The sequence below is a fragment of the Pinus tabuliformis genome, chromosome 8 (genome assembly GCF_031772625.1).
Source record: "Pinus tabuliformis cultivar Carrire ecotype Pingquan chromosome 8, CPIR1, whole genome shotgun sequence".
Lineage (NCBI taxonomy): Eukaryota > Viridiplantae > Streptophyta > Pinopsida > Pinales > Pinaceae > Pinus > Pinus tabuliformis.
The window spans coordinates 513,035,244-513,060,889 of record NC_142294.1 but is presented as its reverse complement, the minus strand read 5'-3'; the positions used below and the strand labels follow the sequence as shown (position 1 = coordinate 513,060,889).

At 32.7% G+C, this 25,646-nt stretch overlaps 1 pseudogene; it reads left to right on the top strand.

The window, feature by feature from the left end:
• Window positions 1-432: 432 nt before the first annotated feature.
• LOC149236370 (protein COBRA-like) lies at window positions 433-3,440 on the top strand (annotated as a pseudogene).
• The last annotated feature ends 22,206 nt before the right edge of the window (window positions 3,441-25,646 follow it).

The following is a 25,646-nucleotide window of genomic DNA, read 5'->3' as shown; positions in this document are numbered from 1 at the left end:
TTCCCATTCTTTTATGTCACTCTTGAAGATATTTTTATTGCTTTTTCCAATTCTTTTATGTCACTCTTGGCTTCAGAGTTAATCATTTTTTTGGATATTTTTACTGCTTTTTCCCATTCTTTTATGTCACTCTTGGCCTCAGAGTTAATAGTTTCTTTGGTTTGCCAGTTGTTGTTGCTGTTCTTCTTCCCTGGCTTTTGGCAAGCACTGTTCTTCCCCACTTTCACTACTATGTTTGAAGAATGAAGCAACCAACCATTACAGGCCTACAGGTTTATACACTTCAGTTATTGGTTCCTTATCATAAACTAATGTTTTCTCCATTCCCATTCCCATTGCATTTGTGGAGCTACAACTGCTCAGAAGGGTTGTTGAACTCTTCCTCTAGGGTTTCTGCTTGATTAATTAATTGATAATATCAAAGGCATCATGGAGAGATGAGAGTTAAAGTCTTCAGAAGGAAGAAGTTGCATGCAGAATTTCCATATGTTGATAAGGAATGCAGCTGGGTTTTTCTTGGCATTAACTATCTTGGCTATTGCATTTTCACTTGCAGGTGATGTTTCAATTCAGGGGTTAAATTTTGCTACTTCCATTTTACATGTTTAAATTTTCTAGTTTGTTTTCTATAACACACCAATATTTATAATATAAACTTATTTTTACCATAAAATTTAGCAAAATTTTAAGTTTTAAGATCAATTTCCATTCTTAAACTTTTCCATCCTTATCAAGGATATGAATACAATATTAACTTAAAATTTATCTACATTGTGTGCTTTACAGGTGCTTATGATCCACTAGATCCAAATAGTAACATAACGATCAAATGGGATATTGTGTCTTGGACTGCAGATGGATATGTTGCAAGTAATGCCCTTTCATCAAATAGGTCTTGAATTATAATTCCCTTTCCTCATTTTCCTAAAATAGATGTTGAGCTTTTGTGAATTTCATTCCTAGTAGCCTACAAGTTAAATTCTCAAAGTTTGACATGATGTCAAATTTGGAAAACCTTCAAGTCAGGTAGAGTTTATTTTGATATTGATGAAAATTTCTGATAAATTGTGTTCTATTGATTTGTATGTTCGATATTTTGAGTAAATACTTCACTCATTTTTAATTAGCTTTATGTCCCTGAAATTAAGTAAGTATTCACTAGAAAAATTGGTACAATTTACTAAAAATTCCCAGAAAATATTCATGCTAGAACTTATTTTACTCTTTGCTGAGTCTAATGAGCTTCCCTCTGTAGGTGGCCATGACCATGCACAATTTTCAGCAGTACCGCCATATACCAAGCACCCCAGGATGGACTTTGGGTTGGCACTAGGCAAAAAATGAGGTCATATGGGTTGTGGTTGGTGGCCAGACAACAAAGCAAGGAGATTGCTCCAAATGGAAAGCAGGTGTTCCACATTGTTGCAAGAAGGACCCCACCGTTGTTGATCTCTTACCAGGTGTGCCTTATAATCAGAAATTTACTAATTGCTGCAAAGGTGGAGAATTGGCATCTTGGGCTCAGAATCCTCCAAATTCCATCACGTCCTTCCAAGTTAGTGTGGGCAATTCAAGGACCACTAACAAAACTGTCAAATTGCCAAAGAATTTCACTTCGAAGGCTCTAGGACCAGTTATACTTGTGGCCTTGCTAAGATTGTTAAACCCAACCTGTTCTTTAGTCCCAATCACCACATAACCACTCAAGTTCTGAGTAATACACTATTATAATCCCTCATAATTTATATATTTGTGAATGTTATGTGTTTCACTCTGAGCTAGCTAAGTCTTTTATTTGAATTTCCCTTGTCCTTGTGCAGTGACATGGAATGTAACATGCACATATTCTCAGTTCCTGGCTCAGAAAAGTTTAACATGCTGTGTCTCCTTATCATCGTTCTATAATGATACTATAACACCATGCCCTACTTGCACCTGCGCTTGCCGGAACAACATAACTCAACCTGCTTGTATTGAGTATGATTCTTATTCCCTTGAAAATTTATTCAATTAATTTTAAATTTGCAGATTTGTGAAATATTTTAAAATCTGACCGATAGCAACAACTTCTTTTTTCTTTCTGGTTCATTACATTCCAAAATATTTTCAACAATACGAAGTCATTTCTATCTTTATGGTAGATTGGTAAAATATTTTAAAATCCAATAAATATGTAATTAGGTTACTGTTAATAAGATTTCAAAATATTCTTAAAATCTTCAATCAAATTAAATTCGGCAAAAAAACCCTGATCTTCTACCAAATCTAGATGCATCAGATTCTAAATTGTGTTGTTAATTTGATGCAGTACTGATTCACCAGTTCTTAAGTTGCCTGGGACAAATTCTGCCACAAACACCTTGCAGCCACCACTTCTACGGTGCACCTGTCATATGTGCCCGATCAGAGTACACTGGCATGTGAAGTTGAATTACAAAGAGTACTGGAGAGTGAATATCACAGTGACAAATTTCAATTACAGAATGAACTACACCGACTGGACATTAGTTGCACAGCATCCAAACTTTGATAATGTAACCCAAGTTTTCGGCTTCAACTATAAATGTTTAACTCCATATGGATTAATCAGTAAGTACTTATTTTGAAAACATTTACTGTTATTGATTTTAAGCACAGTTAATTTAACTATATCTATCAAATCAAATTTTCAGAATATTTTGGAATCTGCAATCAACTATACAGACTTCTGGTTAATTGTGATTAAAATATGAATTGATGCTATTCACCTGAAGCCTAACCTTATTTCAGATTTAGGGATATTTTAGAAATCTGATAGAAATGGATAATTCTTATTAAAATATGAATTGATGCTATTCACCTGAAGCCTAACCTTATTTCAGATTTAGGGATATTTTAGAAGTCTGATAGAAACGAATGAATTCATCTCATGTCCATCAAATTTCCAATATCTTCTGAAATCTGCAAAATTGCTAATTGTAATCTGTATATGAATACCAATACTGTCAATTAAAACTACCTACACTTGATCTGGTTCGACGTCTTCTCGTCCAATCCAGCCAGGACGTAGACCCAAACTTGGTTAGCTTTTCTGCTTTTCACCCGTTGGGTGACCAATAAATCACTGTTGTTTGGGTTATTGGGAGGGAGGATAGTCAAACATTCAATGCACTCCACTGGAGTCTGAATGTGCAGATCCTATCATCTTAAATATTTCCGTCATGTAATTCTCTCATCCTGGAATTTGAAACAGAGTTGGATCCTGTTATATTTATTTTGTTGCCCATAAATGTAATATTGGAGGGAAACTCGATTAATGGCAATAATTGATGTCATCCATCATTCAATTTTGATGGCTTTCAAATTTTACAAGCGGTCCAGCCAAATCAAAGAAAAACGGAGGAGGTAGTGCAGGCTTTAGGGTTTACAATGATAGTGCTCTGCTTCTTCCTGCTAGGTAAATATTGTGCTTCCGTTGGTTGGTTAAAAATTTTTTGTTGGTGAGTAGCCAGGCCAGCTAGCCTTTTCACTTGGTGGACTGTGTGGATTACATAGTACTTGGCCTTTGTTGCTTCTATTTTTAACAGTTCAAAATGTTGTTTAATTTCATTATTTTATCTCAGTGGTTGAGTTTACAAGTTTTTGCAGGGAAAGAAATAGATATGCTATGATTTGTGAGCTTCTTTGCACATCAATATATTATTTCCAAATGACTAGGTACGTGTAGATTGATACCTTACATCTAAATTAATTAGAGAAATTGGTCCTGATTCGTTTCATAGAGTTCTAACCAACCATATTCATTAATTAGAAGTGTTGAGAGTGGGGTATGTATGTCAGAAGGAATCAAAGTAGTTGATAAACATCATGGGATCATGAGCATATCCATGAATGGCTCTTGGTATGCTATGAGAAAGAAGAATGTTTCATGGAATTTGTTTGCAGATATTTCTATTCACAGTATTCTCATTTCATCTACTCTACCAGATGTTAAATTGTTATTCGAAAGCACCTTATGATTGGAATGTACAAGAAATGTGACATTGTTGTATCTATTTTGTGATTCTATATGTTAATCATTAACAATATTTGATTTCATACATCTGATTCCAATGGTTTTCTATTTTTTAAGGTTATTTATTTATTTATTTTTCCGGCAGAAAAAAATGGATAGGGCATGGGCATGTCGAGATCATGGAATCGAATAGATGGATGGGACTTATAGTGTTTTCAGTAGTAATTATCATCTGCTTCACCTGCCCACCAACCAGGTAGATTGTTCAATATTTTACTTTTTTGTCCGTGGGTCTATGTTTTCATCCTTCGGGCGACCGATAAATGATTGTTGTTTGGGTTTTCTGAAGGGAGGGAGGGAACTTAAACATTTGATGAATTCCACCTCAGTCTGAATGTACAAATATCTTAAATATTTTCATAAGTAATTCTCTAATCTCAGAAATTGAAACAGAGTATCAATTCACATCTTGTGTCAGTAGAAGGACATGTTATATTTATTTTGTTATTAAAGCATGGTTTGAGTTTGACAGGCGGTCAGTTGTGACTTCCCATGCACCTTCAAAATCTCCAAGGTGGAAAGCATTTTGGAGTGATTCTGCATAAGAGAGGTCCAATTCTTCTCTCCACATCATTCTTGAGAAATCTGGTAGCTTTTTTTCCTTAAGCTTTACTGTGTTATAAAAAATCCCTATTTCTTTCAAGATGAGTTCTTCTCATGTGAGCGTGTTCAAAGATATCTGCATGGATCTTTGGACATGGTCTTCAATTCTCTAAATTGGCAATTGGCTCCATGGTATGTTTGCATCTTCAAGATAGGTTTCTGAGCAAGATGAGCTCTTCGTTTCTCAAGGCATGCAACATTATGTTTAGAGTAGAAGCTATAAGGAGACTCACAATTTAAAGTAAGCTACTTTAGTTGTTCATTAGGAATTACTCAATTATACTCTTTATTTATCTGTATGCTCCAAACCCTGCATTCTAGCACTTGCCTCATGAATTCATAAGTTACATTCTTTGTTTAGTGACTAGTCGATATATTCAAACTATCATTTGTGTATGCAGACTACTATGGAGGGCTCTCGATGTTCTCGGTGTTGCAGAGTCCCTTCGCCTGAAGCATCTGCAGTTACAGGGGTATTGTCATTACATCATTCAATTTGATCCTCTGTACTTTACCTCCAGCTGCTCTTCCCACTATAATTTAGCTTCTTGTATGCCAATTTACAGGGCATAGGTGACTTCCTTCCCTTCAACATTTACCAAATAGCTCTCGTACACCGGCTTTGGAAAATGGTAAGTACGCCAGCATAACTCTTGGCTGATAAATGTCTCGGAAAGCATGCAAGACCATAGCAAACATAGATGTAGAAATTGTAAAAGCTCACCGTATTATTGTTTCTGCCCTCATGCATTCAGGATTTGATCACCAAAACAATAAGACCACAATGGCCAACACACAACTTATCTCAAGGCATGCAGCGTTGCGTTTAGAGTAGAAGCTATAAGGAGACTCACAATTTAAAGTAAGCTACTTTAGCTGTTCATTAGGAATTACTCAATTATACTCTTTATTTATCTGTATGCTCCAAACCCTGCATTCTAGCACTTGCCTCATGAATTCATAAGTTACATTCTTTGTTTAGTGACTAGTTGATATATTCAAACTATCATTTGTGTATGTAGACTACTATGGAGGGCTCTCGATGTTCTCGATCTTGCAGAGTACCTTCGCCTGAAGCATCCGCAGTTACAGGGGTATTGTCATTACATCATTCAAGTTGATCCTCTGTACTTTACCTCCAACTTCTCTTGCCGCTATAATTTAGCTTCTTGTATGCCAATTTATAGGTCACAGGTGACTTCCTTCCCTTCATCATTTACCAAACAGCTCTCGTACACTAGCTTTGGACAATGGTAAGTATGCCAGCATAACTCTTGGCTGATAAATGTCTCGGAAAACATGCAAGACCATAGAAAACATAGATGTAGAAATTGTAAAAGCTCAATGTATTATTGTTTCTGCATCTAGGAGATGGCTTCAACACTCCCTGATTGCCACTATGACATGATGTACTTTCTATCCCATTAACTATTACCAAACAGCTCTCGTATACCGGCTTTGGAAAATGGTAAGTATGCTAGCATAACTCTTTGCTGATAAATGTCATGGAAAGCATGCAAGACCATAGCAAACATAGATGTAGAAATTGTAAAATCTCACCATATTATTGTTTCTGCCCTCATGCATTCAGGATTTGATCGCAAAAACAGTAAGACCATAATGGCCAACACGCAACTTATCTCAAGGCATGCAGCAATGCATTTAGTGTAGAAGCTATAAGGAGACTCACAATTTAAAGTAAGCTACTTTAGTTGTTCATTAGGAATTACTCAATTATACTCTTTATTTGTCTATATGCTCCAAACCCTACATTCTAGCACTTGCCTCATGAATTCATAAGTTACATTCTTTGTTTAGTGACTAGTCGATATATTCAAACTATCATTTGTGTATGCAGACTACTATGGAGGGCTCTCAATGTTCTTGGTGTTGCAGAGTCCCTTCGCCTAAAGCATCCGCAGTTACAGGGGTATTGTCATTACATCATTCAATTTGATCCTTTCTACTTTACCTCCAACTGCTCTTCCCACTATAATTTAGCTTCTTGTATGCTAATTTATAGGGCACAGGTGACTTCCTTCCCTTCAACATTTACTAAACATCTCTCGTACACCGGCTTTGGAAAATGGTAAGTACGCCATCATAACTCTTGGCTGATAAATGTCTCGGAAAGCATGCAAGACCATAGCAAACATAGAAGTAGGAATTGTAAAAGCTCACCGTATTATTGTTTCTACCCTCATGCATTGAGGATTTGATCGCCAAAACAACAAGACCACAATGGCCAACACACAACTTATCTCAAGGCATGTATCATTGCGTTTAGAGTAATAGGTTTTTAGTTTTACCGTTTACAGGGGGTTGATATAGGTGCACCCAGTGGATAGTTAGAAAAATGTCCATATTCATTTGAATATTTTCAAGATTACAATGACCATAGGGCTCACTAGAGGGGCTTCCATCGCAGATAGTCCATGCCATGCTAGAATATGGACTCCTAAATGGTGTGGACCCTGAGTTTAACCAATATAAATTCAAAATCATATAAGCCAATTCTTATTGGGCACAATATTCTTAACATTCTTTGCAATCACAACACCTATGAAACCTGGTATCCAAAAACAACATAATAAAATAGAGGAGAAAAAATATGGCTATCCAGATTGATATCAGGTAGCTTTTTATTTCGCATCTAGAGGGTACCTTAAACTTCTATTTTAAAAAAAAATCTCACTTACATTGGATGTTTTCTTGATTTGCCCATTTTGTTATCCAATGCTTCTCATCTTAAATCCCTCACTTTTTAGTCTGGTTGGTTCTTTCAGATTAATGCTTCTACTTCTCTATTTCAGCTTTATTGCTTCACCTACTGCTTCTTTGTCTAGGGTATATCACCTACTGCTTCTTTGTCTAGGGTATACCTGTTTGTATTCTTTATTTCTGTTCCTAGTCATTTCTGCATCTAGGAGATGGCTTCAGCAGTCCCTCATTGCCACTATGACATGATGTACTTTCTATCCCATTAACTATTTTGGTCATCTTTTTTTTCGCATGCTTTGTAATACTAAGTACTTTTCCTATCTATCGGTAGAAATCATGAAGTTTGATGCGTGCAAAGAAATATGCTTCTAGATACCCTTGCAAAAGAATTGGCTCCAAGAACGATCAGATTCAATGCTAAAGTTGTTTCCATTCAACAGTCTACAGATTCTTCTTTAACTATAGTAAAACTGGGAGATGGAACGCTTATCAAAGCTAAGCTAGCATCTTAAATCCAAACTTCTGACTCCCATTTGAAGTAGTAAAACTTGGGCGTAATTCTGACAAATTACCTGGCAGTTACGCTACAATAAGCCTTCTGAAGTTCAAGCAGAATAATTACATATGCTTGGAATGTAACAATGTAACAGAGTGCTAAGACCCTCTAGAGACATCCTTCTATAGACTTTGATTCTCAAATGACATTTTAGGCATCCCTGTTCTCCTATGTTTTTTACCTGTTTTCTATGAAATGGGGATGAGAACAAGAATGCCACAAATATCATTTGATGCATCTCCATTTTTGTGGGAACGGCTCATTAGATGTCGCTGGGATATCCCCTACATGAAGGGACCATTCTTAGGATATTCCCAGCAAGAAAGTCACTAGTCTGCCATTCCTGAAATTTGGTTCTATGTTGGAGCCATTGGTGAAATTCATTTGCTTGGCAATTCTTGCTGGAAGATAGAGTCATTAACCTTTGGTCCATTACAATGTCAGCCTGCAAAGACAATTAAAGCAGTGGATAAAGATGCACCCTTTATACGACAACAAACCTTTCATAGATTGTTTGAGACAAATAAAATGCAAGTTGAGTTGAGTTCACTGTTATATATCCATAAATAGAAGTTCCTCCTCAACTGTACATTGTATATATTATAACCACTAACATAATGATGGCATGATCTAGTGAGAAGCCTTCATTAACTGAATTACATTATGTTATATGGAATTTTCTTGATTTACTATCGAGTACTCACATGTCTGTTTAAGGTTAAAAAATTAGTAAACTTCATTCAAATGCATGCTAACACATTATTTTCTGCTGGACAATTATATTGCAGATAAGTAGGCATTGTGCTGCTGGACAATTGTTCAACTTATGAATAATTACAGGTAACCAAAAAATTTGGTTTCTTTGGTAGAGAACTATTTAGCAGAAACTGAAAATAGATTGCTAGCCTTTTCTTTCAGCTAGGACTAACATCCTTTAAGTTTTCTTCGATCTTCATGGCAAACTAATTCCACTGTTAAAACTTAAATAGATATAAGGTAGAGGGTAGGCTATATTTAGTTGGCCAGAGGCCAAGACTACTTTATGTAACCCAAAGTATAATTGTGAACAATTATAGCTTGTATTGAAACACTTGCATATAGGCAATGAAGCACATAAAGTTCCATTGTAAGTTTCACATGTACATAATCAAAATGTTTGCTATTAAATAATTTAAGAATCGATACACATTTTAGGCTAGGAGACCATGACCATATACAACGATGAGAATAGAAAAATTATTTCCCAACTTAATATTCAACCTCAGTTTGATTTTCTTGTTTATAATCTAGGAAACCATGGTAAGAAGGCCTATGGATCTGGAGGAGGAGCTCAGAATGATGGCTCAAGAAGTCCATGGTTATGTGGAAGTTGTTCTGAATAGTCTTGCTGCAAATGTTCCCAAAGTAAGACATCCATGTGGATGAGCACACAATACAACCATACAGAATCTCAATGTTTATTCAGTCCATGATACTTGAATTGATGATTTGATGATTTGCAGGCTGTGGTGCTTTGTCAAGTTGAGAAAGCCAAGGATGAAATGTTGACCCAACTTTATAGCTCAGTTAGGTAAGGTTTAATGAAAAAATGTGGTTAAGGTACATCAATAATTAGTTTGATTATTTTCCCATTTCTGTATTTTGCCAGACTAATTTTGATTTTCACTTTAAATCAGGTCTCTTGGGACTTTACAAAAGTAGTGTTTTTTGTCATCCTCTGCAAGTGTAGCAGACACATGTTGATTGGAGCACTGTACATTTGAGCTTTTGGGGTGACTTTTAACCTCTTTGTTTAAAATGTTCCTACATGGATTTAAACTTGGATCGATCCCAAGAGAACTTTTGACTTATCAATTCTATTTTCCTGTGTTGATATGTATGTAGTGTGGGCTCAGTAGCAACACCTTTTAACCTCAATATCAACGACAATGGAGCAACTATGAGACCTTTTTTGGTTCCTTTTTATCAGCACTCTGTTTTACTTGTTTATGTCTCTTTATTTTGAATTTTAATTTAATTTAATTTCGAATTTATAGACAGACTGTGTTATTGGTTGTTTTGATCAATACTGGTTTGCTTTTCCTGCTTCTGTTGGTATTTTCCTCATTGAATTGGCGAGGGTTCTGTATTTTTCCACTTATATTTATTTGAATTTGAATTTAGTTTAATTTTGAATTTATAGACAGACTTTGTTATTGATTGTTTTGATCAATACTGGTTTACTTTTCCTGTTTCTGTTGGCATTTTCCTGATTGAATTGGTGAGGGTTCCGTGTTTTTCCACTTCTATTTATTTTTTTCCTTCTTATTTACTGATTGGGATTTTGTTTGTTGCAATATTCATGGGAAATGTGAAGTTATCATGTTTGATGTTACTGCACGAATGACTTACAAGAATGGCCCAACGTGGCACAGAGATCTTTGCAGGTATCTCTTTTGTAGAAGGGTTGTATCTCTAAGTAGAAATGAAGGTTCCTTAATTGTTTGGTGGAAAAACTGCCTGAATCAATTAGCTAAATATCTTGGTGAATTTCAGGGTGTGTGAGAACATTCCTATTGTTCTTTGTGGAAACAAGGTCGATGTGAGGAATAGGCAAGGGAAAGATAAGCAAGTTACTTTTCATAGAAAGAAGAATCTTCAGTACTATGAGATATCTGCAAAAGGTAACTACAACTTTGAGAAGCCATTCCTGTACTTGGCACGGAAACTCTCAGGGTGAGCCTTTAATATAGTTTCTGATGCTCCCTAATATGAATGTTATATTAAAAAATTTTCATTGATTCTATAATGGGTTATTTTTATAGGGATCCAAACCTTCATTTTGTGGAGTCACCTTCTCTTGCTCCTCCTGAGGTTCAGATAGACCTTGCAACCCAGCATCAATAAGTAGAATGCTATTTTCTTATTATTTTTTGTTAACTTTTATTGAAATAATTTGTTCCATTTCTAAAAGATTGAAACTTTGGCTTACAATCTTTTATGTTGTCAGGTACGAGGTAGAACTTGTAGCAGCTATGGCCCAACCCCTTATAGATGATGATGATGATGCTTTTGAATAGCTTTGTTAATATGCTTTTGCATATTTAGGGATTGGTGGATTCAATTAGTTTTGTATCATTGGAGTTTTCTCTTGAGTTCCGACATTTAATTTTGATTTGTATTTGGGGCTTGGAATAGCATTATCGCATCTTTCTATATGTGATTTGGGTATTGTGCAGATGTTTTCATCGGTGGAGTTGGCTAAGCTATCTTAGTTCAACTCCATTACAGAGCTATTTTTATATGCTAAGACAATTTTTTCCGTTATATAATCTTGCACATTTTGCACAAGAAATTTTTTTACTCTTCAAATATTTCAAGAATTCTCAAGTGCCTTTCGTTGTGTACTGTTGGGGGAAATGCCAGTTGTGATGATTGTTGCTTGTAATATATTATGGCTTGTTAAAACTTTCTCTGAAAATTCTAGCTATGTCTGAGGATTTATTTTAACTCTGAAATTGGTTTACATAGTTGATAACTGTGGCTATCAACACTGTCTGGGTATTCTTGTGGGTATGTTGTCTGTCGAACACATAAAGGTATCACCATTTCATTAATTGGGCTCTCGATTGATTTCTGCATAAAGATTCACATTGTCTAAATCTAAAGTTGTTTCCATTCAACAGTCTATAGATTCTTCTTTAACTATAGTAAAACTAGGAGATGGAACGCTTATCAAAGCTAAGGTAGCATCTTAAATCCAAACTTCTGACTCCCATTTGAAGTAGTAAAACTTGGGCATAGATTTAGTAATGAATTGAATCCCCTCTTGCTAAACAAAGGTAATATTAATAACCCATATGCGCTGGTTTCTATCAGACAAGAATTTCAGTGGTGGTTTCTCTCATACACGAGTACTATTTGTGAACTTTGAATGTGAAACTACTTTGAAAGAACATTCAAAATGATTTTATTTATTTACTTTTAAATAATTTTTTACATTGTCTCTAGAGAGACAATAGTTTGAATTATGGACATATAGTCTCTATAGAGACAATATGTTTTTAATCTCAGCTATTGTCTCTAAAAAGACAAAAATTTAATTGTCTCTAAAGAGACACAAATGAAGTTGTCTCTAGAGATACAAATGAAATTGTCTCTAGAGAGACAAATAAAATTATCTCTTAATAGACAATAATTCTTGTCTTTATAGAGACAATAATAATATGTGTTCTATATTGTCTTTATAAAGATAAATTTTTGAGACATTATATTTCGAGACGCCGGCTTAGAGACAATATTTAAGACAATACACAAGTTTATTTTTGTCTTAAGTTAAGACAATTGACTCAAATATTGTCTTAAAACCCCCCTACATGTAGTAGTGTTCTAATGTATTTGCTCCATTTGGTGGTGCAGGTGCAACGTCCACATATTCGCGCTTCTTTCCACTGATCAAGAAAAGATATGATTATGGTGTTATCATCTTCATTCTCACCTTCAATCTCATAGCCAGCTCTGGTTATCGGGATGAAAATATTTTTAAAATGGCACATCAAAGGATGTCTACAATAGTCATAGGTTGTGCACTCTGCTTTGCTATTAATTTGGTTGTTTTCCCTGTATGGGCTGGAGATGATCTTCACAATTCCATTTTACGGAACATGGAAGGACTGGCCGAATCTCTGGAAGGTAAATTGCAGTAAGAACAACCAATACCCATAATTAGCATGTATCTTGAAGAATGATTATGGAGATATGTGGCCATATATCCCTCTATTCATCATTTTTTTGGGGATTTTTTTAATTAATATTTGTTTTTTGTTTTGTAAAAAAGAAGAAGGTTTTATTGATAAACATTTCTTGTTTTCCCGTTAGTTGATTGGAGTAGATGGTAGATTTTGGAAATATTGATCTATATTTTGGAAATATTTATTTTGAATCTTTTTCATCGTTTCGAAATATTTCCAAAATCGAAATAAGAATGATGTACATTGAGAAGATTTCTATGTGCATCTTTCAACTCAGTGGTTGTATCATTAGTTCCATAGTCACCCAAAAGTTTCTAATGTTGTAAAAATAAACATTCAGTTACATCAAAATTGTTTGTATACTTGCAGAATGTATCACAACATACTTCGTGAACACAAATGATGGTCAAGGATCAGAGAATGATGAGGTTCCAGGACCCTGTAAAAGTGTGCCTAACTCGAAAGCCACCGAAGAGTCATTGGTAAATAACATCATGCATAATTTTACACTGCCATCTCCTATTATATAAAATCGGCGATTCATTTACAAAGAAATTTATGCGAATTTTGCAGGTGAATTTTGCCACTTGGGAACCACCACATGGATGCTTTTTCTTCAGATATCCATGGAATCTATATGAAAAGGTTGAAAGCATGACGCGACACTACGCCTACTGTGTGGATGCTTTAGATGGATTTTTAAAATATGAGATTCAGGTAGTGGTCGAAAATTCTGATATAATACCGTTGCATTTTCGTAGACTAATTAATTTCTTATCATATAATCATGGGTGATGATATCATCTGGTCAGGTTCCATTTTCCGTAAAAGAAAATTTGAGAACACCATGCTTCGACTTTGGCAGAGAGTCTGCAAACGTTCTTCGTGAACTTGCTGAGACAGTAAGGACGACCAGAAGAAGTAAAAACCCCCATTTAATAAGGGATCGGTTAAGAGAAGTGGCGGAGAATCTGCAAAATTCCCTGATAGTTGATCCAGAGCTTTTCATCGATACGAAGAGCTGGAAATTTCTGGAGAAACATTTCTCGGAGGGATTAACTCGAATAGAAAATTTACATGCCTCCTCAATACAAAACTCAGCAAAACAGGCTGATCTGATAAGTAAAACGTCCTCTGGAACTACTAAGGGGGAAGAGATAGAAGCAGATAAGTCAAGAGATATAGCTCATAAGATGTGTCAAATGAGAGACATGAAGCAAAGCAGTTGTGCATTTAGGGAGGTCCTTTTTGCTAGGTTTTCAGCTCTTCTGCTAGAAACAGTGGCAAAGTTAGAGAGCCTCATTATGGCAGTAGAGGAGCTTGGAGAACGCGCCAACTTTGAAAAAACTGGTCAGAAAGTAAATGAATGCCCACCATCAACATCTTTGACACAAGCAACTAGGTCTCCAACTTCAAGTAAACAAATAGTACCAGTCACTCAATCCCCATCAATGTCACCAGCTACAACTATTGCCACTACAACTAGTATGACTGATTAACCGAATCACCAGTTCTTGTGTGAAAATTAGCAAAAACCAAGACCATGGTCAACTGAGCAACAATGCAAGGGATTTCTTGGCAAAACTATACTCAGTAATAGAGATAGTTCCATCACAACTTGTGGAACCCAAACATTTATTTCTTAATTTAATTTATTTGTTCATCATTGTCAAATACGATACTCAACAACAAGAGATACTCCCACCACAACTTGTGGAATCTAGGCATTTCTTCTTAATTTAATCGTTTATCAATGTCAATCAGTCTAAGAAAAAACATAAACACACTGCACCAACAAATCCAACACCAAAATTTTGAGAAATATTTAAGTGATCGTTATTCATGGGTTTGATCGATTCGAACCGTAATTAGTTTGTCTTCAAGCGATATGCTACCATTAAAAAGGAAGTAATTAGTATTGTGGATTGCAATTCTTACACTCAATCTCGTTTCGAAATTTAAAAGAAAAAGAGGCAATTAAATAAAAAACAATCAAACTAAATAAAAGAAACAATAAATTATTGTATAACTATAGAGCTATACGACATATTATTAACTAGATTAATATACTATATTATTGAATATATAAATTAGGTTTACACTGTGTACTCTAAATAATATTAAATTGGCTAATCAAATCTATTACTAACTCTTTATACATACATTAATAGAGTGTACTCTAGATTATAATATATATTGAATATAAATTAGGTTTACACTATGTACTCTAAATAATATTAAATTGGCTAATCAAATCTATTACTAACTCTTGATACATACATTAATAGAGTATTAAAGTGATTAAATAGGTTTTCTGAATGAAATATTAAAAGAATTTGTTTTGAATTATTTAATATCATGGATTTATAAATTGTATGTTATAAAATTATCATGGGTTATATTGGAGTTAATTATTGTCAAAAGAAAAAGTTATTGATTAATATATTATTAATAACTTGAGAGTTAATGTATTATTCAATAACTAAAGTGTTACACTACATATTATTAAGTAGACTGATATACTATATTATTAAATATATAAATTAGGGTTATACTATTTACTCAACATAATATTAAATTAGTTGCTCAAATCTAGTACCAACACTTGATACATACATTAATAGAGTATTAAAGTGATTAAATAGGTTTTTTTATATGAAATATTAAAAGAATTTGCTTTATATTACATAATATTATGGGTTTATAAATTATATGGTATAAATTCATCATTAATTATATTGGAGTTACTTATTGTTAAAAAATAAAGTTATTAATTTAAGAAGAAGTGTTTTACAATCTAGTATAAGGGAGATGTTTGTTAAAAGTGTTGTATAATTTGGTATGGGAAATGTTGTCATATTAACATTAGGTTAGATATTTTACATTATGAAATAATAAAAATATAATAGACTAATTAAAAATGTAATAATAATGATACAAGTTGACACATAATATTGGGGTGAAGATTTGTGTGACAAATAAGGTCTTTGGACATAGTTTGGAAATAATAAATTGAATTCATAAATGGAAAGATATTGCCAAGAAATGAAATATACTCTCTCTATCTACATGCACACATAATTGTGTATACAATGTCTAACATTCCTAATTTGAATTTCTAACCCTACTCCTCACATGCTATTTTGGGTTTAATAATGTTTTGGTTTTGTTGTAAAAAGATACATTCCATTCATTAATGGCATGCTCTATTTCTTGGTTAAATCAATGGTTAATCTCATGAATTCTATGTAAACATGAGCTCTCACTAGCCCATGCAAAACATGGTGACTGACCTCTTATCCAAATGTGGTTACACAAATTTGTTGGATGTTATCATCTATAAGACCTTCATTAATGGTATACTTTTTAGCTCTGGATGCTTCTACCTCTAATGGTTACTGTGTTGGTTTCTCTTCTTCTACATCAACGGTGATACAACATCTTATGGTCTATTCTCGGACACAGGGTTACAACCTTTCTGAAATTCTATATAAGAGGACCCAACACGGGATTACTTATGATGGACATTGCACCACAATGCAAGATGTTGATCCCCTAAAAGTTGGCTAGTAATTGTTTTTGTTTATTTTGGGTCATAGTAGCTATAGTATCAAGTATTGACTGGTGACACTCTGTTATTCTCCAAAATTATCTGGTGATGCTCGTCTTTTTCTCGTTGCCAATTAAATTAGAGCTTGAATGTTTTAGATCTGGTGGGAGTTTTTCTTTTTTCTATTGTGTTTAGAAAAATAGATCTTAACTTATGAGTCCAAAAGAACAATGCATACCATACCATGTACATATTATGATATACAATGGAATGTTAAGAGACAAAGATCTATGGAAATGTAACTAGCATTTTCAATAAAAAATAATTAGTTTTTTCAAGTTGAAAAGCTAACCCATACAACTAATTGTATTCAGCGAGTCTTCTTGGAAATGCTTCCTATGTATTTTCTCTTTACAAGAGAAATTATTCAATTATTCATTATCCATTATCCATTACTACAATACTTACTATAAGATATATAAATTTTCATAAACACTTCACTTGTAAATGCTAACATCACTATGAAGATATTACTTGAAATATTATTTCTTAAAAAATGTCTCATTGTCTTACAAGCTAAATTTAAAATTCAAAAATAAAAAAGCCTTCAAGTCATTATGTTATATATATATAATGAATAACATAAAATGAAAAATATATTCTAAGTGAGTTCACTAGAGTTGAGAACACAATCAGTTACTAAAAACATACATTTTGATAAGATGATCATTGTTATCATCTACTACTTATTTGGTATTGGTATTTGTTTATTGTTTGATCCTAAATCTTTTAATTGTTATTTTTTCATATCTACCACATCAAATAGGGGATTATAATTAACATTATTCCTTCTTAATTAATATAATTTCCACCTTTAAAATTTTGTCTCATCTAATCTTTTGAACATTAAGAGAATAACAAATTTTGATTGAAATTTTGATTAAATATTAATACTTATATAATAGCATTTGTATACCTAAAATATGGAATCAAAAATATTAACTCTCAAACATGTCAATGCATTTTTTAATACATTGGTATGGTCCATGCATATTTATAAATGGTATATTTAAATGATTGTAATGCATTGGTGTTCTCATTGTGAACAAACACATCGATGCTAATAATTGTAACAAGAATATTGGTGCACCTAATGATAAAAAATGTAGTGCTCCCTTCAATGAGTTATTATCATTATCATTACCATTAAAAGAAGTTATGATCTACAAGATAAAATATCCACCAATTCTATTACACATACAATGTACATGAATTATTTTAAAATAAACAATATACATTATTGTGTATTGATTATGTGTGTACTAGTGCATCTTACTGACTTAAACAAACCCAACAAATCCCTCTATTGAAAGACTCTAATTACCAAACATATCTTGTTGTAGTGAACATCCATTAAATCCTCTCACAAAACCTTGATAACAAATGATAGAGATTTTAGTGGAGTTTCTTTTGAGAGTTCTTCCAAATCTTGTAACACTGAAAAACCTTTTCAAGGTGTTATTTTTGATATAGTGGGTTCTTGCTACCATGTATAACTAGCAGGGGTTGGAGTCGTCTTTGATTGGCTGTAAGAGTTGAACCATTATGGCATTATATTTTGTTCTGCCTCTTCGCACTAATTTAATACTAATAAGGACAAGGGAAAGGGGGAACCTTCCTCCTCATGTTTATAGAAAAATCATCAGCCACCACATTATTTTTACCCTTCTAATATATGATAGAATAAGCATCACCTAATATCTTACAATATGGCTTCATTTATCTACTATGGTTATGGCAGACATTTCTCCAAATGTTGTTTCAAGATAAGGTATTTTTCCTCGATTTAGAAGTTCAATCTAATGATATACGGGGACCATATTTCAATTCCATTAATGATGGCCATCATTTATTTCTCTTAGGATTGACCTTCCTAAAATTTGGTCACGCAATTGTTTATTATTGAATGCTACTAGGTGACCATCTTACATGAACATTTCTTAAATGCCTCATTGCATTACAAGACAAATGTCTTAAGTGAAATAAGGCACTCTTATGGCTAGAGTAGTACACAAGCTCTCTTTAAAGCACAATGGATTTCACTACTATATGTTTTCCACACATCAACATTCTTCTTGAGTAGTGTGGTGAATGGCAAAATTTTGCCTATAATTGTTCGTAGACTTGATATAGTAGCTAATAATTCCTAAAAAACCATATAAGATTTCATAGACTAAATTTGTGTAGGATCCATTCACATCCCTATCCTATTAAATTTGTGATCCAAGTATTCCACTTTAGAAGTGCCAGAAATGCATTTCAAATGTTTGAGAAAAAACTACTTATATTGAAGTAGTTGTAGGGCTCCATGATGAATATCCATTTGTGCTCATTATGAATTATACTAAATAAATGTTTCATTAAAGGATACAAGAACAAACATAGGTTGGAAGGGTCAAATAATAGTGTTCAAAGGGATTTAAAAGTTGAATAGGGAATTAGAAACAACAAAAGGTGCATCACTATAAAGCATAAATTCCCTTCATATGTGTCTTGACCTAGATTTTATAATAGAAAAGTTGAGCATATAGTATGGTGAAGAACTAGGAACCCTGTATCTCATCAAAGAGGTTATAAATAATTGGTATGGGGAATTTATTTTAATTGTAGATTTGTTAAGTGAAGAAGAAAGGATAGGGAATATGTGACAATTTCGTTCTTTCAAAAATACAAATAATATTGGGATGGAAAATGGGTAATAGGAGGATGTATCACGCTAACGCCTAATAGCCCTCGAGTGGCATTTCCAATTTCATTTTATTCTTAAAAGGATTCTAGTAAGAAGACGCAAGGATACTAGCTACCAAAATCATTAAGAAACCATGATAATGCTCTCAAAATGAATTGGGTAAGCCATGTGGTATTTTAAATAACTATTTATGCATATTCAAATCCAACCACAATTAAGGATGTATTTTCTATACGAAGCTCTCGATAACATGGATGGGATTTAACTGGATGGGATTTAAATGATGATATTTGGTAATTTCAATGGGCTAAGGATGACTTTATTACACTTCTTATTTAATTACATGTAAAAATACTTGAGATCCATTTTGACCGCAAACAATCTTGATTACCATTTTCTCTAAGAGATACATGATGCCCCCTTTTCCCATAGCGAATATGTTTGGTTTAAGAAAATAGTTCCCCATTTGAGGCTTCATATTCTCACAATCGATGACACATTTCATAAAATTTCAATTGCCTATCATTATTTGAAAATTGTGTACCATGTCATCATAGTGATTCTTTTTCTTTTCTTGATAATTCAAAAATGATAAAATTGTGGGAGATGTCACTATTGATCAAAAGAATGACCTATCCTTGCTCGATATACATAACCAAATTTAATGTTTAGGGAGTGAAAATTCCTAGTAAAGCATGTGGGAAATTTTGGATTCCTCATAAGAAGGTTTCAAGGTGATTTCTTCAAGAGGAGGAAGTGTAGCCTCTACTAGATCAATATTTGGATGACTTCCTCTAAAATTTCTTGGTGCATGTTAGGCTACGTGACATCTATGAAAAATAAATTATTCCTTCCATATATGTCATTTCATGCATTATTCATCATTATGAAAGAAAACTTTAAGACATGGATATTCAATTTCTTTTGTCAAGATCAACTTATAGAATCTTAAGGATTTGCAAGTAGAGGGAGTGGGTGTCAATATAGAAGGGGGACATAAGAAAATAATGATGTGGGTTGTTTGGTTTATAAAATTACCACAATGAGTACTTCGTTAACTCACTTATAGGTTTCCAACCATGTAGTTGGGTGAGCCATCAATAGTTTTTTTGTAATGTCCTAGCTTACACCAGTGATAACAAATTCTCTGAAAAAGTAACAAGGCATGCCCTCTGCGTCAATAGAAAATTACTCATATGCCATAATATAGTACTTGGTTATGTGTATTTCATGCAAATTGATCAACAACTCCAAAAATCGGATGTGTATTTCAAAGAGAATAAATGATGTTTATAAATTATCTGTAGGTAGTGTATCCCACATAGGACTTCTTGTGACATTGCTTCCATTTTCAATGCTCTTGATCCAAGTACAACACACCCGCACAAATTCTACTAGTTTATTAATAATGTCTTGCATGGAGAAGTAGTGTGTATTTTCTTGATCAACAACTCAAAAGAATGGATGTCTATAGCAAAGTGAGCATAGATGGTGGTTAGAAAATGGCTCTAGGAAATTTATACCACATATGACTTCTTGTGACATTGCCACAATTTTCAATGCTCATGATCCAAATACAACACACCCACCAAAATTATACTACTTTACTAATAATATATTGGATGGAGAAGTAGTGTGTGTTATTGAATTAAAGATGTATTTTCTATAGGGAGTTCTCAATAACATGGATGGGATTTAACTAGATATAATGTTGAAGATTCCTTTCTTCAAGATATTTTCTAAATGATATTTGACAATTTCAAGTGGTTGAAGATGAATTAATTACACATCTTATTGAATCACGTGTATAAATCCTTGAGATCCATTATGGCCATACCTAATATTCATTACCATTTTTCTCTGAGGGACACATAATGCCCCCCTTCCGAATAGTGAATATGTTTGTTTTAAGCAAATAGTACCCCATTTGAATTTTTATATTCTCACAATTAAATCCACATTTCATGAAATTCCAAATGACTCGGGTGAAAATGTTAAGCTAGGTTACACTTTTGATCCTTTTTTAAGAAAAAAATATCATTTTTAGAAGTTTTTCAACTTTCGGCAAGCCAAAGTAATTTTTCTCTTTAGAATTTCATTTTACAATAAAAAGAAAACTTCCGAGAAATTTTATTAGATTTCCATTACATATTTTTTTGAATTTTTTTATTCACATTTAATATGTTGACTTAGCAATTGTTTGACTCTTTGTTCTTTAAAAATCAAGGGATTCATAAAAAAGTCATGTTTTTTAGCCCCAATGTATTCTTTGTTAACCTTTCATTTAAAAAAAAAAATGAGTTACAACAATCTAGATATACTCTACTTCCGTATGACTATATTTATGAAATCAATGGATACACATCATAATTACTAGAATTTGTTGAATTGAACCAATATAAAAAAAATGCAGATTTTTAAGATGTTTAACATAGCACCATGTTTCTCAACATATTAATTAAAAACTAAAAATCTAAATACTAACCATTAAGGAAGATGGACCAACATAATACACAATAAATTTTCCATATTTTTTCACAGTGTATTTTGGAAGATACAAAAATTTGATTTCACTAAATCATAATGACCTTCAAAAATTTTTTGCATATATTTTACTAGAAAATTAGTTAAAATAAGCAAATATCTATGAAATTCCATAAAATTTATATCTACTGAAAGCAGATTCAATTATGCAAATGTTGGTATTAGTTTTGAAAGTAAATTCATCTTATTTGAAGGATTTTAACCATTCCTAACTTGGGGAAAGGTGAACACAGTCGACTTGTTGCAGAGTTGTATCTTTTCAGCCGAAAGGAAATTCCGGCGGAAAAAAATATCTTTTCAGCCGAATTTCCTTTACTACAAACAGACGTCAAAATTGAGAGAATTTTTTGGCTGAAAATATAAATAATTTTGGTCGAAAACCCTATACATATTTTTCATCAGCCAAGAAATTGAAATGATATGACCCTCCGATATAACTTTTTCGGCCGAATGCTATAAATAAACTTGACTGAAACGTCATTTTCACACTCACATTCTTCATATGCATTGTTTGAATACTCAACTTCTTTGAATCTAATTTTTGGACATAATTTTTTTGGGGATGGATTTTTTGGGGATGGATTTTTTTATGAGTAATCTTAGTAACTTGTTTGTTTAGGTAGTCAATTTTATAAAAAATGGCTTCGATGTAAAAGGAATAATTTTCCATGTCTATGAATATATTATCTAAAGTCATGTTTATGTAATGTTTTTGGTGGATGTCATTGGGCCCTTGGGTCCACAAAAATTGTTACTAGAGTACTAAAGTAATCAAATTTCATAAAAGGCATCTTTTGAGATAAATATCCCATAATTATAGGGTCATGTCAACCAAAATAGTCAACAAAGATCTCCACCAATGTAAGTGATGTCACATGAAGAATATTTGATATAAGGCTTAGAATTTATGCTACCATTGGATTGATAAAAAATTTCTCCTTTCACTCCATATAGAGTATTACTCTTAGATGAGTGTTATTATGGGGTGAAAATTCCCAAATTCTTCTTTTTCTCAGAGAATTATTATAAATTGTTTTTGTTCACTAAGATGTTTGAGTCATGAGATGATTGCATGCTTAACATTTTCCTTAAGAAACTTTGACCCTGGGGTATCTAAGTTGTCAAAATCACTAGGGTATCACACCTATACTGGGCCACAGTAACCCTTAACATGGATGGTTATTTTCCCACGAAGTTTCAAAATCGTGACCTTCACATCACAGGGTACCTTAATAGTACACCACATCATTGTCTATTCTACACTCCGTGGGCTAGGAGAATTATTGTTCTTGTTGTTGTTATTATTATTATTATTACTATTGTCCATTAAAAAGGATAATGTTTGCAAGACCCTAAGAGAAAAGGCCCAAAAAAATATTATTCTTATATTATATCTCTTTAATATACTTAAGGTTTTCAACAATAATATTTGATCAAATATTTCATGTAGGTTATGTTAAAGCAAACTTACTATGTTTTGCTTCTTAAATCACCTTATTATGTTTAAATATGATGTGACACATGTCTAGCATTTAAAATAAATAAATATAAAATTTGGGAATATGTTGGAATAAGAAAGAGTTGTGTTACAATTTATCATATACTTAATAAAAAAGAAATAGAAAAATATGAGCAATATTTGAAGAAATATAAACTACAGAAATTTAAAAATAGGAGAAAGAGTTACATAGAACCTATAAAATATCAGCCCTTGCACTCATAATTAAGAGAGAGAGAAATGTCCACCGTCCTCTTCAAGGAGCAACCTCCATTTGAGCAAAGGTTCAATCTAATAACACAACTTGGAAAAAACTTGTATACCCTTCTACTAATATAAATAGTTTGTCACTAGTAAAACCCTAAGTATTTGTCTTACCATCATAATGAGTATTAATCATCTAGTTTGGCTTATTTAATTAGCATGGCCCTTTATATAGAATAACCACCTACTAATTACCAAATGAGCCTTCTTCTAACAAGATGACATGATACATTAATTCACTAATTCAACACGCATATAAAATTGCTTCATGAATTAATTCAATAATACCTAAGTACCTTGAGGTAAGGAGGTTAGGGTAGTACCATAACAAGAATGAAGGAATGGTTAATGATAATATCATCATTATGAGAATCCGTTTACTTAAAAGGACCACATAATAACTAGTCAACCTTTGACGGATATTCAACTAGCCAGTCGCATAACATTACTCTCTTTCATAGTTCATCATGCACATACAAGTTGGTGACGTTAAGGATTCAAGCAATGATATTAAAAAACATCCATTCCACCTCACTCAATGAGTTTTTTACATGGTAAATTATGAAAAGTGAGAGTTTGGGTGATAAAAGAATGTATTCCTTAATTTCCCCTCCTTGTACACGGTATGAAACGTAATATCCCAAGCTAAATGTAATTGAAGGTTTTTCTTAGCATTAAATTAGTTATTTTCAACTCTAGATTCTAAGAACCCTCATGATCCATGATACAAGTTTTTTTTGTAGAAGTTCCAAAAAAACATCGATATGCTCATCATCCTTTCTATATAATGCATGGTAGAGGTTTGGATTCAAAATATCTTCTTTTCCACACCCTTTTGGAACTCATATTTTACCCACCCATCTAGGATTGTCTTCATAGTTTTCTTTTCTATTTATTAGTGTTAATGGAGAGTTTGTTGTCTATTTTTTTAGGTAGCGAGGGGGGATGATGGGTGGGTGGGGTGTTGGTGGAATGGCCCTATGTCTAACCTCTACATGAGGAAACAATCTAATATTAGGACGCAATTCCTTATCCATCATTGTGTTAATTGGCTTGGGAATAATCAACCTAGAGGTGGATGTGCTCTTAATTAGGTCAGCCAAATTTCCTTTGTTACCATTGTTCACCAATTAAATACATTCCTTTCTTTTTATAAAGGACAAATAATTTCGAGTCAAAGAATCTAAAATGAGAAATAAAGTATAAAAATAATTTACCCTAACCTTTAGGGGTATCCCTAATCCTAATAATAACTTTGTGAGGAAAGTAAGTTTTTTAAAAAGGATTATTACTTTATAGACATTACTTTATAAACTAAAATTATAGTAACATCGATAAACACTTATATACATTTTAGAGTATATTGATACAAATACTTACATGGTTTCAAATATGAAAATTTAAAAATTATAAAATATTTTGTCAAATGGATTAGAGAAAGCTTAAAATAATAATAATATCGTTTTAAATTTAATTTGTATTCTCCCTTATATTGAGCTATAGAGTGTCTCTAGATTAAACAATTATTCTAACTACATTATAGTGAATATTAACTTAACAACTATATTAAATAGATTCTTAAATTTAGTATAGCCAATATTATAATAATTGTTAGAGACATAGGAAAAATCATTCTCAATAAAAGAAGTTAGAATGAAAAATAAATCACTAACATTTAAGGGTATCCTAATTCTAATAATAATTTCAATAAGGAATGGAAGATTTCCAAAAATAGATTATAAATTATAATTATAAGAACATTCACAAAACTTATTTACATCTTAAATTAAATTGATACCAACTTATATATAGTTTTAGAAATAATAAAATATTTTTCAAATAAATTAATATAGAGTTGAGTTGAAACACACTTAAAAAAATTCTAATCTTGCTTTAAAGTCTATTTTTGTTCTATAGAGCGTGGGACTTATCTCTTATATCTTAGATTACTCTTATATCTTAGATTATGGGATATTCTCATAATCCGCAACAAAAATAAAAATCCCATTATAGAAGCCTCTTGACCCAAAAATTATTCTAGCTACTTTATAACTAAGTCAAAATTAAGTTAACAACTACATTAAATAGATACTTAATTTTAATTTGTTATTTTTTATAGGTTTTTAGAATTACAATATAACTGTTATATTAAAGACACGGTTAAAATCATTTTGAATGAAAGAAGCTAGATTAACAAATAAAATAGAATAATGATGGTCTCGAGCCTCTAGGGTGTCCTTAATCCTAAGAACAACTTCAATACGGAAAGTAAGTTTTTAGAGAATAGAGGTAGTGAAGTTAGTGGAATGGCAAATGCATGCATAGGAAGATATTATCATAGGAAGATATTATATTGAGGTCTTATTCAAATTTTAGT